The 13,602-nt window shown below is 46.8% G+C and overlaps 1 long non-coding RNA gene across 1 annotated transcript; it reads left to right on the top strand.

Annotated features, from left to right (window-relative positions):
• The first annotated feature begins 9,740 nt into the window (after nt 1-9,740).
• LOC109265271 (uncharacterized) lies at nt 9,741-11,162 on the top strand. The gene is made up of 3 exons (XR_002079087.2): nt 9,741-10,022; nt 10,551-10,657; nt 11,004-11,162. It is a non-coding gene; the product is annotated as an uncharacterized LOC109265271 (long non-coding RNA).
• Nucleotides 11,163-13,602: the final 2,440 nt, after the last annotated feature.

Genomic DNA, 13,602 nt, shown 5'->3' with positions numbered 1-13,602 from the left:
CAGTCCTCTTTTTTTGTGGAAGAATAAACGCTTGGGTGTTCAAACCACCATGTTGGGGTCTCTCGTACTATCCACCAAACACAGTTCTTCACTGAAATAGAATCATAAAATGATCCATACAAGGTCATAGATCAGGGAAGGGATGAAGGTCATCAAATGAGCCCAGGCCTGGAGGTCAGAAAGACTCTTTCTGCTCTTTGCTATGATAGTTGTGTCTTTAGCTTGCTTCATGAATTTAAGTAACCCACTTAACCTCTATTTACTCAAGTTTCCTCATTTAAAAAAAATAGAACTTCCTCCCACAGAGCTATGATGTCTGAATGACATACACATGGGAAAGTCCTTTGAGCTGGTGAAACCATTCATCTTTATTTATAGTTAGTTGTAGTAGTGATGCTCTATGGAACAATCCTTCCATTATCCCATTTCCTGCCAAATGGGTTCAATTCTAGACTCCCATGTCCTGGGCAGTGGTGTTGACATTAAAATGAAACCAGGGTGGTTAACAGAGCTAGAATTGTTGAGCTGGAGAACAGAAGTTGGGAGAGAAACAGGCATTTAAAAAGTCTTCAAATAGGAGGGAGTTGCAAAGAATGATCGGCTGTTTTCTATAACCCCAAGGATAGCCTGTGATTAGGAGAATAAGAATTTCCTAGTTGGGTACTGTTTTGGAGCTGGTTCCCTAGAAGCAGATATTGGTATTCTTATGTGAGAGATTTCAGGATAGGATGTAAGGAAGTTAGGGAAGCAGGTAAGAGCCAGGGAAAAAGACAAAAATGTAGGCTCAGAGCAAGTCTAGCCTCAGCCCGACCCCAGAGGAAACTCTGGAGCCTGAATAGCACCAAGGAATCATGCCACTTCAAGGCAAGGGGACCAGGCTTGTATACCCTAGTATCAGTTGGTCACTGGTGCAGACCACTCCCAAGAGGCAGGAGGGAGCATAATCTCCCAAGCATCTCTCAATGAGGGGGCCCCACTGGCCAGGGACAATTCTTGAGAAACGGTGCAGCTGACATTGGATAGTGGCCAAGACTTAACAGCAGCTGAAGGATGGGTGTACTGGCCCAAAGAACGGGAGCTGGTGGTGCACCCCAGGGTCTCCTATAGGAACAGAACACTGAAACACTAGAGTGGGTTATGGAGGAAGCATCTGACTATTTCTCTACAGACACTTAAAAATAGAACCAACTCACCTGTCTGGCAGAGTCACAATAAATGGGTTTGCCATGAAGAGATGGGTGGATGAGACACCTTCACAGTAGATTATAGAGGGCTGCATGTCTGTTTTCTGCATCCTGAGAATTCAACTGCAAACCTTGGAGAAACGAGAATGGGTGGGACTCAAGAGCTCCATCCGGTGAGTGGCCACAAACAGAGGAGAGAGATGAGCCAGGGATACATTTTCTCCTAATTCCTTCTTCTTACCCCTGTAATCATTGCCTGCTGTCACAGGCAGTTTGGAATGACCATTAACACAGCAAGCTCTATAGTCAACCCCCTCTTGGTTCAGCTCTTGGGCTAGTTAATTAAGTTTCCTAAGCCTGAGTTTCTCCATCTGTAAATAGGGACAGTTCTTGTGGCAGAGGCAGCTGACTGGTGCCAATTCACAGGGGAAGCCCATGGCTGCCCCATCAGTAGGAAAATACATTTCCAGTCCCCTTACAGCCACATGTGTCTTATGCTCGCCAGTGGAATGTGAGTGGGAGCGATTGTCTCTCGTCAGAGCGGTTAAAAAGTAGACGGCTCCCCCACCAACTCTTTTTCCAACCAACAGCTGAAAGGAGAGAATTCTGAAGCCCTTAGAGGAGGGCCGAGGCTTAGGTGGAAGGAACCTCAACTCCTACACTATACAGAAGGCTGCCTGCCCAGGATTACTCAGAAGAGACTGAAGCAAGGGAGAAATCAACTTTTTGTTACGTTAAAGCACAGTGATTGAGATATCTGTAAAGAATTTTAGGCCCCTCAATAATCACCATCCTCTTCTCTCATAAAGTACCCAAAAATGAACACAGAGTCTGGGTAAGGTCAACATGCTGATGTTTCTCAATATTTGGTTAAAGAATATGCAAATGGGGCTGAAAGACAAAGCCCATAGCCACTGTTAAAATCTGATATACAGAAACTCTGGGTCACTGTTGCTTAGCAACCTGGCAGATAATCAGCACTTACAATCGTTAGTTATGAGTATTAACGGAGAAGGGATGTAATTTTTTATGGAAACAATAAAAAAAAAGAAATAGTTAATTGAATGCTTATTGTGTACTAAACAGTGTACTAAGAACTTCGTTATGTTACTCATTTGATTCTAACCATAAACCAATTGAGGTATGGATATTATTATCTCCATTTTATGGACAAGAAAGCTGAGGTTCAAAAGATTAAGTAATTTGCTGAGTTAGTAAGGGGCAAAACTGGATTTGAATCCAGGTCTGTTCAGCCCCAAGGCCTGTGTCCCTTCCTCTCTGCTACATAACTGGTTCCAAGGCTGCCCCTCAAAGCCCAAGCAAGGGCTCCAATCACTGAAGATAATCTAATCACTAAAAAGCCATAGCCAGATCCCTACCCCTTGGTAGATTTTTTTTTTTTATCTCCCTAAAGTCAAAAGGCCATCCAAGATGGAAAGGTTGTTCTAAGCCATAATTTTATAGGTCATCTTACTGTGACATTTTCCAATCTTGTCTTGATTTCAACCCCTCCCCATAAATCAGCACATCATGGAAGAAGAAGAACCAGAAAGCTTGTAAGGGGCTGAGCTAGGAGGGATAAGTGATTTTTGCACCAAGTTTAAAGATGCTGTCCTCAGAGGTCCCCTCTGACTTCCCCTGTGAGCCCTTGGCTTCTGTGATTTTCACCATCACCCTTCAGAGCTGAGGTTTCTGGCTGCCAGACATCTCTACACAGGAGGGTGACCCAGATAGGCCCTTGGGCCAGCCCCATAAACCAGATGGAGACAATGTTCCATGTCACCCTGGCAAAGGTAAAGACCTTCGTAGATCATGAGTATACCTGACACAAGGTGGCCCAGTGTGACAGACAGGGAAGACAGGGCTGGACCACTGCTGACAGTATGTGATGGGGGGTTTGGAGTTGGGGGTAGGGGCCTAAAGCACTGTCTCTTCCTAAAGATCGGGGGCGCTGTTCTCCCCAGAGCAGACTGGACATGCCTTAGGTGCTCCACGCTTTCCTATTCCGACATTCAGCCTCCCCGGCATGCTATACACACAACTTTGTGTCAAGGATAGGTGCTCTCAATGCTAGATTCTGATCTTATTTCTTAGTAGCAACTCAAGGCAAGGGGAACAAGGAAAATGTTATTGACACTCACACTTGGCATTTCACCTCGTGGATTTCTCCACAGCACTGGGATATTTGAGGGTGTTATTGAATCACATTTCTCTTCACCTCTGGATTCTGAACCAATGGAGAAACAAAACACGAGAATCAAAGATCCCAAGAACGGCGTTCTTGCCGAGAAAGCTGGTTTGAAGACTTGGTTGGGATCCAAGGCCAAAAGAAAAGTCTTTTCTTCCCCCCAAGGATTGAAAGTATGCACCGGTCCCAGGGCGGGCAGCAGTGGGACCCTCAAACGCAGGACTCGGCAGAGCTGGGGTCGGGGTGGGGGGGGGCAGTGCGGATAATGGGTGGTGCTCAGCAAGATCCACTTCATGCACCCTCCCCACTTTCCCAAGGAAGACAAGAAAGAAGGGTCCCAGCCCTTTGGGGAGGGGTCCTCTATTCTGTAGGGATCGTGAGGAGTGGGGCACACAAGCCTGCCTCCCAACAGACTGCTGAAGACAAAGAGAAAGGATCTTCTAATTTTGGAGGCGGTATAGAAACCCTGGAAGCCCCTGAGAATGAAAGCCAATCTGGACTTCTGAATCAACCACACCATCTCCATCTGTCAGCTGCCCCGGGTCTCCTTTTTTACACCAAGAAGCTGACTAGCTTCGTAACTCTTGGCTGAATAGCTGAGACACACAAGCGTCTACTGATCCAAATTGTCTCTGTCAGAGTCCTCCAGCCTGCGCCCAATGGCTGTTTGTCTGTGTCCCCTCTCCTGAAAGCATTATGCAGCCCTAAGTGGAGCTTGACATTTCCAAGTATTGCTTTTCCTGAATTTGCTGCATTTTCCCTTCTTGGGGTAATAGATGGGCTGCTCTGCTTTCCTTCACTGCAGACACAGCTCTGTGGTCGCTGGAGCTCCAGAATGCATTAGCAGATTAGGCAGGGTGAAAATTACAACATCCTGGGCTCCACATGCTTTTCTGATTGGCGTGGTGTTTTCCAATCTGCTAGCATTTCACAAACAAAACATTATTTTAATTACTTTTGGCTATACTGGTGGGTCATATTTTTCTCTGCCTTTTTTCCTCCTTGGTCCCAAAACCCCTATGCCTGGTCACTGCACTGTCTCCTATAATGACACACTCTAGTTACAAGGAGCACCATAGGAGGCCAAGGACAGGGCCTTTCTGGTCCCATTTCCCGGACCTCGGGATCTTAAGAAACTGTTCTGGCCTAGCACTGCCCTGTGAGGTTGTTTGGGTGCCTGAAGTGTCAAAGATATCTAAAATGGGCTTGACTCACCAGTTTAGTTGATTTGATTTTCTACCCCCCATAAATGACCTTTTACTGAAAATACTTGTGCATTTCAAACTGAACAGTTGCCCAGGCAGGGTGGAAGGTGCCAGGAGAAGCCACATAAGTGCAGGGGTTTAATGCGGTGGGTTCTGCCTTGTTGTGCAACTGCTGTCTTCTTGACAGGCCAGGCTGCTGCCGGGGAGTCAGAGAGGGCCAGATCACACAGGAGCCAACAAGAATTGTAGGCAAATATCCTTAGGCTGAATACTTGCGATGGTTATCTTGAATTTGTCTCCCTTCCAGAAACTCCACAAAACAAAGAAGGATTTTACATATATGTGATCTCTGCTTCACAGATTTTTTTTTCTTTTCTTCATTTTAATGAGGAAATGTCCTGTAAAGAGTCTCTAAAACACCCCCTTAGCCCACCCAAGTTCAGACTGTTCCCATCTCTCACCTAGATTGACCTCAGTTCTCCCCTCTTGGCTCTTGACCTCCAGCCCTCCCTCCCACAGCTGCCAGCTTCAGTCTCCTAGTGCCCGGCTTTAATCATGTTTGCCTCCTGGTTGAAACTTGTCGGAGGCTCTCCTTCCTGCATGCAGTACAAGTGCCCCAGGGCTGGTCCAAGATCCCCCATGAAGCAGTGCGGACTTAACTTTCTGAGCTTCGCCTGTTCCCCAGCACTTACCCTCTGCACAGAGTTCACTCCGCATCTGTTCAATAAACACCTCTGCTGTGCCTGGGCAGCCCCCAGCTCCTTCTTCTCTCAGAATCCTTCCCTCCATTCTAGGCCAGCCCTAAACGCCACCTTCTTCCAAAAACCTACCCTGTCCTTCTGGGCAGACATACTTTCTTTGGGTGTTGATGGGGAAACACCATTTTCCATTCTGTTCTCCATCCATTTGTGCGCTTGTCTCAGCCTTCTCTTTGAGGGCAGTTTCTCTGTTTATCTTGTATTCCCCTCAGCCCCGAGCACAGTGTCTTACACTTAGTAATGGCTCAATAAATAGTAATTGGATAGACTTGGAGTTGGAGTAGTTACTTTAGTAATCACGTGCACTGATCCACTATCTATGCAAATATTTTTTACCCTACGTTCAGAAACGATATCCATTCAAAATGGCATCAAGGTGGGAAGCTTCTGCTCTTCAGTTTTTATTTTTTATTATTTTTTAATGTTTATTTATTTTTGAGAGAGACAGAGACAGAGACAGAGTGCAAACAGGGGAGGGGCAGAGAGAGAGGGAGACACAGAATCCGAAGCAGGCTCCAGGCTCTGAGCTGTCAGCACAGAGCCCGACACGGGGGTCAAACTCACCAACTGTGAGATCATGACCTGAGCCGAAGTCGGACGCTTCACCCACTGAGCCCCCCAGGTGCCCCAAGCCCTTCAATTTTTAGAACAGCTTCTGTTTCTTTCATCAGATTTTAGGAGGCATAGGGACATGTGGGGGCTGGGGGGTGGGGTGGGGAACAGAGCCTAACAACTTAGTGGGAATTTCAAGGGCTCTGAAGTTAGGTTTGAATCCTTGTTCCATCGTTGGCCACTTGTGTGACCTTGAGGAAGTTCCTCATCTCTTTGAACCTCGGTTTCTCACCTCTAAATGGAGACAAAACTACCTATTTGATGTTTATTTGTGAGAATATTAAATTAGAAAGTTTCTATGAAGCACTCATTCAGTGCCCAGTGTATAGCAGGTATAAATCATAAGTCTCATAATCATCCTTATCCTAGCAGAAAATAAATTTCTATAATCATCCTACACTACTCATATTTTACTCCAGAATCAATCGCTGAATCTTTTAACGGGTATATATCGGGTACCTAGATACTTACCCAGCATGCTACTGACTGTGGGGGCGAGTAGAGATGGAGATCCAGAAATCACATATGACAAGACTGTGATCTGTTTGAATGGACAGTATCGGCATAAGAAGGTTTATTGACCTGTGGAATCAACAGGTTTTCAAACGCACATTCAAACGTAAAGGAGATTTACTTAAACCGAGGTGAGATGCGATATAATGTGACAATGAGAAGCCCCTGGGGTTCACTCCCTGCTGTCCTGACAATGTCCGCAGACTGGAGCATTTCTGTTGCCCTGGGGCTGCATGGGCCCCACCCTCTGCAGGTGCCTAGCCCTTCACACCCCCAACTCCTGCGCTTGGAAGTACCCCGTGCTTGGCTTAGTGCTCTTCTGTCATCACCTTGAAACTCTTCATGCTGTTGTAGCAGGCTGCACATCTGCATGTTGTGCTGGGCCCCACAACTTACGTAGCCAGTCCTGCTTATAGGAATTGAGGGGTTATGCTGACTTCATTTTCTGCACATCATGTGCTCATAAATATTTCTGAAATGAGTGAATTTCACTTCCACAGTCGTATGGGTGACCAATGCTCATACGTCTGCTTTTACCTAAAGTTTTACACTTGGAACGCACAAAGTTAGGTACATCCGTGCCTCAGACTTTGAATTTTGTCAATAGGACATTTACAATCTTCTACAAAACCTCCATGCAGAAGAAGCAAAGAGAGAAGCCAGAAGCTGGGTGACTTCTCCACCTCGGTGGTTAACACCTGAGCTCTTTTTATACATGTGGTATACATCCCATCACACTCCAACACACACACACACACACACACACACACACACACACACACACACACACCACTCACGTGCACACACACGTCTTTTCCTGAGATTGTTTTGGGACCAACTGTCACTCTGAAGTAAACAAATTTATAGCACATATTTAGAAAGCAATTCAAGGACAATCTATGACATCTGTTGGAATAATAGACAAGTAAAAGCTATATTTGAAAAGACATGCTGACATACATTTCTTTGTTGTGGCAAAATACACATAACACAAATTTACCACGTTAGCCATTTTAAAGTTACGGCTTAGTGGCGTCAGGTACATTCGCACCGTTATGCTACCAGCGCCATCATCCATCTCCAGGCCTTTCCACCACCCCCAACTCAACATCCAACAATAACCTCCTATTCCCCGCTGCCCCCCAGCCCCCAGTAACCACCGTCTACTTCCTGTCTCTACGAGTCTGACCACTCTGAGTACCTCGCATAAGTAGAACTGTGCAATATTTGTCCTCCTGTATCCATCTTGCTTTACCTAACATGTCTTTGAAGTTTACCCATGTAGTAACACGTGTCAAAATTTCATTCTTTCTTTAAAATTTTTTATATGTTGATTTATCTTTGGGGAGGGGTGCAGAGAGAGAGGGAGAGAGAATTTGAAGCAGGCTCCAGGCCCTGAGCTGTCAGCACAGAGCTGGACGCGGGGCTTGAACTCACAAACCGTGAGATCATGCCCTGAGCTGAAGTCGGAGGCTTAACCGACTGAGCCACCCCGATGCCCCCAAATTTCATTCGCTTTAAAGGCTGAGTAATATTCCACTGGCAGTACATACCACATTTTCTTTATCCATTCATCTCTCAATGGACATTTGGGTTGTTTCAGGTATATTTTTTAAAAGAAAAAGTCATAATATTCCCTGAGAGTTTTTAAATTTTACAACACGCAACATGAAGTTTTGATGATGGTGGTGGCCAATTTGTCTCAGCACCAGTGAGCTAGCAGCCCTTCTTTCCCACACAGCCTGGGAGATCTTCTGTGATCACAAAGAGAAAGAAAGCTACCAGAAAGAAAGAGGAAAAGGTAACCTCACTGGAGATAAACTTTTGGTCAAACCGGGGTTTATCAGCATTGTCTCAGAATGTCCATCAAATACGTACACTCCCAGCAGGAACACGAGCCTTAATAAAAGGACACAAATGCGTTCACCAATGACATTCATCAATGTCAGAGTGACAGTCTTATATACTGGAGGTCATTTCCACATAACCCAAATGAGTCCCACCCAAATCATAGAATTAAGTTTGCCTTGAAGCTGACTCGGGCAAGTGAGATATGGAGCCTCTCTCTCATCTAGGAAAATTGTTTTTTCATACCCAGAGCTTGTGGTATATGTGGGATGGGGTACAGATTGCAAGAGTCAATGTAAATACTCACATCTGTGGCTTATCTGTTATGGAACATGCCAACCTTGTTACCCTATTAGATTTACCCAAGTCAATAAAAGGCCTCAACAACCCAAACAACAACCCAAACATTGAATAACAGTGTGTGCTGGAGTGTGGTGATAGCTCTCCTTTTCTATTTCCCTTCATTTGTCACATATCCGTAGAGCACCTACTATACATGTGCCAGGAACTGTAGAAGTGAGCAAGATGGGGAAGGAGGTTGTACATGTATGAACAGTAAGCAAGCAAATAAACAGGATGACTTCAGAGCGTGTCATTCCTACTAGGGACCTACTTGGGGACATGTGACAAGGAGTGGCTATGGGAAAGGAGAGTCACTGTTGACCAGGGCATCAGGGAAGGCTGTCCTTAAGAGGAGAGCCTGGAGCTGAGACCCAAGGCTAATAGGAGTAAGCCATAGAAGGAGCTGCAGGGAAGGCTTTCCAGGCAGAGGAACTTGCAAATGGTAAGGTCTACATCTAGAAAGAGTTCGGTGTGTTCGAGGAGTGGAAAGAAGGCAGACAACCATGGCAGGACACGATGGTGGAGGAAGGAGGACCGTGCAGGCTCAGGGAAGGATTCCGACCAATTAAGGGAAGCTGGAGGTAGATGATGAGCAGGAAAATGACCGGAATTACTTATTTAAAGGAGTGCTCATGTTGTAGCTGCCGGGTTGAGAAGGCAGCATGTGAGTCTCTGCTTTCCCCTTTCTTTCTTCTGGGAAGATCACAGGTTGCAGAAAGTTCAGCCTCGCCTCACCTTCACTCAGCAGGACCTCTGTCAAAGTCTCAAGCCAGATGCTCTGTCTACTGTAGCACGAGCCCCTCTGGAGGTGGCAGCCTGGGGGGACATCTGGATGCCTTTATCAGGAGCTGCCCTGACTCATTGTTGGGTCTTTTGTCTTGAGTATTCTGTTGCTTCACACTTGCCTTGGATAAAAATGGGGAGGAAGTTTTTTGTCTCCGAAAGAGCTCCTGAGGGAAATGACATGAAGGCCAGAGACTAGAAGTGCTCAGAGGGAAAATCTTGGCTGGTGGCCCTTTCTAGATGAGTGCACACCCTGCACCAAGGATCAAGCAAAGGCAGAGGGTCATTTCCCAGACTCCTGGCCTGCAGTAGGCAATGATACGTTGGGGTGAGGGTAGAGTCGGCTGGGAGGGTGAAGCTTCATTACTTCCTTTTTGAAAACTGCCCCTCCCTATTCCATGTTTTCAATAGATGACATTCATATCCAAGGATCAGAAGAGAAATCCAATTTGGAAGTAGAGAATGAGAACTCTGGGGGTGGTACCTGAAGTCACAAAAGGGAATGAAGAATCTCGGGGCATGTATGTGGAATAACAAGGGAAGACCAAAACCTGATCTCTAGAGACATCAACATTTCATAATGAGCAGAGTAAGAAGAAACACAGAAAAGGGGAAGAGAGGGCCAGGGGAATAGGCAATGACCAAGGAGAGTGACAGTCTTTCAAGAAAGGGTGTGGCCAACAGTGTGAACCAGAAATCCAGGAGCCCCACTGCAAACGTGGCTGGTGGTTCAACCATTGGCTGGTACTCACTGTTACCCAGGCAACGGCATCCTGTTCTTTGAATAGATCTTGCTTTGTGTGTGGAGGTAAGGGGGTGGGGAGGAGGGAGAGGGAGATGTCAGAGGTATACGACACAGAACTGGCAAAGCTTTTCCAATGAAGACTGACCTCAGCAAAGTTCTGTAGAAATGGGCCAGTTGCCAAGATATTGCAGAAGAAAATATTCCAGACAGAGGAGGTGGAAGGGGAGCATCCTGGCAACTGCCAGCCACCTAGTATGCCTGGACTGTGGGGTGCGTGTGGGAAAGTCACGAGAGATAAGGCTACAGAAGCCACCAGGGTGAGATGACAACAGGACTTCCAGTCTTATTAAAGAGTTTACATTTTCTTTCAAGGCAATAGGGATCCACCAAGACATTTTAAGCAGAGGGCTGTTATGATTAACTTTACATCTTGGACCGATCACCCTGGCAACAGAGAGAGGCTGTTGCATTCATTCAAGGTGAAAAATTACAAAAGCCCGTAGCGGTGAGGGTGCATTTGTGATATATTGGGGAAGATTTGCCAGGGCATTTTATACTTACTGGCAAAATTAGACACTGATACCCTAAGTCAGGCTCAATGACAAAGACTGCTAGTAACAGAATTTCCAGTAATTAGCTGGGCACGTGACTCACCAAAATAAAAACTGCATCTCCCACCTTCCTTGTAACTTTAGGGGCCATGTGACTAAGTTCTATCCAATAACTTAGAAGTACATGAGTCTTAATCTGGGAACCTTCTCTGTACATTACCCACTACCCACCCTTTGCCCCTCTTCATTATCCTTTCCTCCTTCCTACTGAAAGTGATGACTGGAACTGGGGCAACCATCTTGGACCTTGAAAGGACCATAACCTTCAGAATAGAGGTCAAACATAGCAGAGAAACAAGACAGAAGGAGTCTCTGGGTCCTGGAGAGCTGCTTGGAGCAGAGTAGCCCTATCAACCTGGGAGCACCTACCTGGAGCACCTACCTTTCATGGTAGAGATAAACTTTTTTTTAAATCTCATTTAAGACACTGTTATATTAGACCTATTTTAACTAATAAAGCTCTCATTTTTAGCTGTTCATAAAATCCCAAATTCTGGGAGCCATTATTCTACACCACCTCTCACCTTTTAGCATATTCCCCCTTTTGTCTTCTAGTGTCTTGTCTTTTTTTTAAGTTTATTTATTTATTTATTGAGTGGGGGAAGGGGAAGAAAGAGAGAAAGTCCCTAGCAGGCTTCCCTCTGCCAGCACAGAGCCTGGTGTGGGGCTTGATCCCACAAATCGTGAGATCATGACCCAAGCCGAAACCAAGAGTCAGGCACTCAACTGACTAAACCACCCAGGAGCCCCTCTAGTGTCTTTTTTTGATCCTTAGCATTGAACACACAGGCCCATACCTAGTAGGTGCTCAATAAACACTGAAAAGGAGGAGGAAGAAGAGGAGGAGGAGGAGGAGGATTCCTATCCAGAACTGTCTTCTTGTTTTCAGACCTTGTTAATCATCAGATCAGAAGAAATTTGCAATGTAAATTTCATCACACAAAATAGTTAATGCCTTGCCAAGCTACACCCTTCCCAGGAGTGTAAATGAGGAGGGAGGAGACTCCAGAAAGACTCTGACTCTGTTTACCTCACATGGGGACATGCAGCCTTGAAAACACTGACTCATCTGCTCCTGGGGCTTCCTGATTTGTAAGAGTTTGCAGCAGGAAGAGGAGGGAAGACAGCATCAGGGTAAACATGGAAAATACCTGTGGCTCAGATTCAGGAGAGGACTTCGGCTGACTCCACCTTCTCCCCAAGCCTGTGCTGCTTCTTTGCGGTAAATATCTCAGTTATAACGAATTAATGTTTCCTACACTTATTTGTTCAATATGTCTCCTCTACCAGAGCCCTAGTTCCACCAAACTCAAGAACCAACCCTGCCTTCTTCACCCTGGTACCTGAAGCACAGAGGTGCTCAATAAAATACAGGTTGAGAAGGGGTGCCTGGGTGGCTCAGTCGGTTAAGCGTCATGAACTCACAGTTCGTGAGTCCAAGCCCCGCTTCCGGTCTGGTGCTGACAGCTCAGAGCCTGGTACCTGCTTTGGATTCTGTGTCTCCCTCTCTTTCTGCCCCTCCCCCACTTGTGCGCGCGCTCTCTCTCAAAAATAAAAATTTAAAAAGAAAAAAAACTAAAAAAAATACTGGTTAAAAATAAATGAATCAACCTTTTCAGGCAGAGAGGGAAGAGATTAACAAACAATCAGTCAAGCTGTACATGGGGAAAAAAACCCTTTGCAAGTTTGAAAGGAAATTACTGTATTGGTAGATAATTCTATGGATGAGCCCAGGTAGGAGTCTGGATCCGGAGCCAACTTCTTTAGTTCAATTCCCATCCACCCAAGTAACCTCTCTTACCCAGTGCTCGAGGAAATGCGAATGATTTTCAATATTCACTTAAAATCAAAGTGAACAGTAAGTCAACTGGGAGCAAGGGAACAGGCCAATCAAAGGCTGTGCCCAAGGTCAGACAGAAATGAGTTTGAAATTATCGCCTGGGCCTGGGGTTGGGGGCCTGCCTGGACGAGGCAGGGCCCAGGGCTGAGGTGGGTGGGGAGAAGAGCCGGTCTGCCCCGAGGGGAGCGGGTACGGGGGGAGGGCGCCCCCTGCCGGGGGTGAAGGAAAAGGCATCCGCACGCGTGGCGAGGCGATTCCCCCCCTCGGTCCCGAACCTCGGGAGTAAACGCCAACTTCTTCCAGCGAGAAAAGGTAGAGGGGACGAAAAACCGACTCAAACTCCTGCCGAAGAGACGTTCTTCACAAGCCTTTTTCGATCCTCCCCCTTACAGCCCCAAACTTCCCCCGCCTTAAGGGGAAGGACTGCGATTCATTGCAGATACTGATCGCCCGGGTCCCAGGAAGCTGGATGCTCCCCACTTCCCATCCCTCGAATCCAAAGAAAGAAGAGATCGCTTGGGACGATCCGCAACGGCAGGTCTTAACGGACCCGCAGGACCCTCGTTTGACCACGACACCTTCCCCTTCCTGAGTTCCTAAGTGCAGGAGCAGGATTCCTTGGGCTGGGTCTCCGTGTAGGAAGAGGGACTGAGTGCGGCCTGAGCGCCTGGCTCTGGTCCTGGGGGCACACGGTGGGGCAGCCCCGGGATCGCCCAGGACACCCTTGAGGCTGAGAGTCGGGACCCCTGTGCCTCCAGGAGATGGCCCGAAGGCAGGGAGGGGCGCTCAGGGCCAATGTGGGGGGCTGAAGCCCGGCTCTGTTCCCAGCCTCACAAGCCCCCCAATCTGGTCGCTCATCTACAAAATCCGGAGGCTGAACTGGATGGTGGTCCCAACCCTGGTAACTCCTGATCTGTTGTCCTTTTTTAGACCCAGACTGTGTCAGTGGGGGGAAGTTGGAGAACAGAGGACG

This window comes from Panthera pardus, unplaced genomic scaffold, assembly GCF_024362965.1.
Source record: "Panthera pardus isolate Hobbes unplaced genomic scaffold, ASM2436296v1 HiC_scaffold_6, whole genome shotgun sequence".
Taxonomy (NCBI): Eukaryota; Metazoa; Chordata; class Mammalia; order Carnivora; family Felidae; genus Panthera; species Panthera pardus.
The sequence above is the reverse complement of the archived record's forward strand: the minus strand, read 5'-3'. Positions and strand labels throughout refer to the sequence as shown.